Genomic DNA, 3,278 nt, shown 5'->3' on the forward strand with positions numbered 1-3,278 from the left:
CGCCGGCCCCGCGCCGCCATCCTCGCCGCGCTTCACCTCCCGGGACCCGGAGCCCGGCCGCGCGCGCACGCGCGCGCGCGTGCCCCGCCGGCAGGTGATTAGCGCGGGAGGGAGGGAGGGAGGGGGCGGGGCGAGGGCCGAGGCCTCGGGCCCCTTCCTGGGCCCCGGCGGGACCTGAGCGCTGGAACTGAGGGGGCCGGGCTCCCACATCCGGCCCCCGGCCCTGCGGGGCGGAGGGAGGGGCTGGGGAGCGCACCCGGGGCCACGCGGGCCTGGGTGAGTGGGATGGGGCGCGCGCCCGAGTCACCGTGGGCGGGGGAGAAGGGATGAGGCGCCCTGCGGCGGTGGCGCCCCTCGACCACGCGGGAAGCTCTGCACGGTTTTCTGACCTCCACACTCGTACCCCTGGTTTCAAACTCTTGGTTTCAAACTCTCGGGCGGCACTGCACGCGGATGTGGAGCCTCTCGGCCGTCCCGCAGCCATTCATTCGGCCCTGTTCAGCGCTTCTGGCCAATGACCCTGGCCAGGGCCCAACAAACAAGTCCGCCAGGCTCCTGAGACCTTGGGCTCAGACCACCAACACACAAAGAAACAGGCCGCCAGGAAATCTGGAATGCGGAGCGCATCCTGGCATCCAGCAGAGGGGCCCAGTTCCGCAAGGGCAAGCGACCTGCTGAAGCCCTGGGGGCCCTGTGGGTGATCCCTCCCCCTTCGACCTCCTCCAGGCCTTGCCAGGGAGGCATGATGATCCCCAGTTCTCCGGGAGGAAGCAGGGTGAGTTGGCCTGAAGACCCCGCAGCCAAGAAGGGCAACACTGAGGCTCTCAGATTCCCAAAGCCGTTCTCTGCGCTGCACCCACTGTCTTCCGGAAGCCGTGAGGAAGTTACCCAAAGGGCAGATTTAAGGCGCCAACACAGCCAGAGCACATCCTACCCCTCCCCCGCACCCACCAGAGAGAGAGAGAGAGAGAGAGAGAGAGACAGAGAGAGAGAGACAGAGAGAGAGTGTGTGTGTGTGTGCGTGTGTGTGTACACAAGGGTGTGTGTGTGTCTACCTTGGGTGACAGTGTACTAGCCAAGACAAGAAGGGCAGGGCATGGTCTTGTGCAAACAGATGATCCACAATCCTTTTTTTGAAACTCTAGGGGTCAGAAGTGTTTCAGAATTCAAAATCTTTTTAGATTTTAGAAAAGTAATGAGGTACGTGTACCATGTATTAATTAAAACTTCCAACGGAATCTTGGGCATCAGCCCATAAGGAAATAAATATTTCTGCAATGTAGCAGACACATAATCACAGCAAGCAGGATGAATACATAAGCAAATACAACCTCAAACTAGAATGGGTCAGATTTTGCAGCCAACTATATGCAGGTACGGGCAAGTTTTACTGCCACCTGTGTTCTGAGAAAACTTTCCGTTTTCAGAGATTCTGGATTTTAGAATTGAAGATATGAGGGAACTTTCCTAGAAGACTCAGCAGGATACTGCTAACAAGAAAGCTTAATCTGCCTCAAGATTCCCTCATGACCGTCGTTTCTTATTTCTTTTTTAAAGAAACATTATATTTTGAATAAATCAAACTTACTGAAAAGTACAAGAGTACAAAAATTCCCAATATACCTTCACCCATATCCCTAAATATTAGTATTTTACCACATTTTATCTACCTACCTACCTACCTACCTTCTTATGACTGTTTGTGAGCTGCACACAAATGCCCCTTTAATCCTAAGTTAACTTCCTAAAAACAGGACTTTGTCTTTTATAACCACAGTACAATTATCAAAACCAGGAAATTAACATTGATGCAGTGGTAAAGAAGAGAGAACGTTCAGCATCACTGAATTGTGCGTGCAGAAATCTGAAATCTTAAATTCACTTTACAGGTTGTGCCCTAGGTTTGTAGTCGTCTTTGTCACCAATTACAGGAGGGGGTGAACTCTGCAGGTACCCTGTGTACCGGTGCCTTTAAGATGTTCATCTGCTGCGGTGAGGGCCCAGCCTAGTGAGAGGTCAGGAAGAGGCGGGTAAGTGCACTGGGGCCCAGCCTGTGTGAAGGGTCCAGGAAGTGTGCCCTGGATTGTAACCGGATAGGCACATGGATGCCCCTGCCTGATGAGGGAGGGAGAAGCTTAATTTCAATCAGGCTGGGAAAGGCTTCTTGGAGGAGGTGGCCCCTGGGCTGGGCAGAGACACCTCACTAGGCTTCAGAGAGGCCCAGATGGTCTGAGCGTGCCCCTCAGGGGTCATCCAGCTTTTGGATGGTGAGGAGGGGTGTCTGGGTATCACCCTCAAAGCCTAAAGGCCCCAGACCGGAGATCTCTTGGAGCTGGGCTCTTCCCTGGGTGGGGAGATTCCCGTGGGTTCTCTTGTCTAGAGAAACAAGAGTTGTATGGACAAAGCAGCCTCAGAGCAGGTATCTGTGAGGAATTTTTAGTGTTCTTGTTTGCAAGTTTTATTGATTCATTTTAAACTAAATAACAGATGGGTTTAAACTAAAAAAGGCTCACAAGGGCTCATCGTAAAAGTGACTTCGGCTTCCCTGGTGGCGCAGTGGTTGAGAGTCCGCCTGCCGATGCAGGGGACGCGGGTTCGTGCCCCGGTCCGGGAGGATCCCACGTGCCGCGGAGCGGCTGGGCCCGTGAGCCGTGGCCGCTGAGCCTGCGCGTCCGGAGCCTGTGCTCCGCAACGGGAGAGGCCACAGCAGTGAGAGGCCCGCGTACCGCAAAAAAAAAAAAAAGTGACTCCCCCTTACTGCCCCTCACCCAGTACCCTTCCCGGAGGCAACCAGTATTTTCTGCTTGTGTATACTTCCAGACAGATTTTATTCATATACAAGCAAATACCTGGTGTGTATACAGTTAAAATTCATGATATAACTTATCATGTTCCAATTATGCCCACTTAAATTGGCAAACCAGGAGCCTTGCCCCGCAGGTAAATAAATACACAGGACTAGGCGGGGTAATCAGGGATCTTAAGCCCATCTGGCCTGTTAGGATCATGAGTCCCTATGGCCCCATCTTTCCAGATCTTCTGATTATTGAGAAGAAATCAGTAATCTGGATTTGTAGATGAAACAGCTCAATTGTAAATGAATGCAATTGATTTGTTAAAAACAAACAGCCATTCATTCCAGGAAAATGAAAACGTTTTGTTTACACAAAAGCCCATACATAAAATGTTCAAAGCAGCTTTATTCATAATAACCCCAAACTGAAAACATCGCAGCGGTCCTTCCACAGGTGATGATGGTTAAACAGACTGGGTGCATC

At 52.3% G+C, this 3,278-nt stretch overlaps 1 long non-coding RNA gene across 1 annotated transcript; it reads left to right on the plus strand.

The window, feature by feature from the left end:
• The first annotated feature begins 7 nt into the window (after positions 1-7).
• Positions 8-3,272, plus strand: LOC129391918 (uncharacterized). The gene is made up of 3 exons (XR_008616796.1): positions 8-94; positions 727-875; positions 1,890-3,272. It is a non-coding gene; the product is annotated as an uncharacterized lncRNA (long non-coding RNA).
• The last annotated feature ends 6 nt before the right edge of the window (positions 3,273-3,278 follow it).

This window comes from Physeter macrocephalus, unplaced genomic scaffold (assembly GCF_002837175.3).
Source record: "Physeter macrocephalus isolate SW-GA unplaced genomic scaffold, ASM283717v5 random_1310, whole genome shotgun sequence".
Classification (NCBI taxonomy): Eukaryota; Metazoa; Chordata; class Mammalia; order Artiodactyla; family Physeteridae; genus Physeter; species Physeter macrocephalus.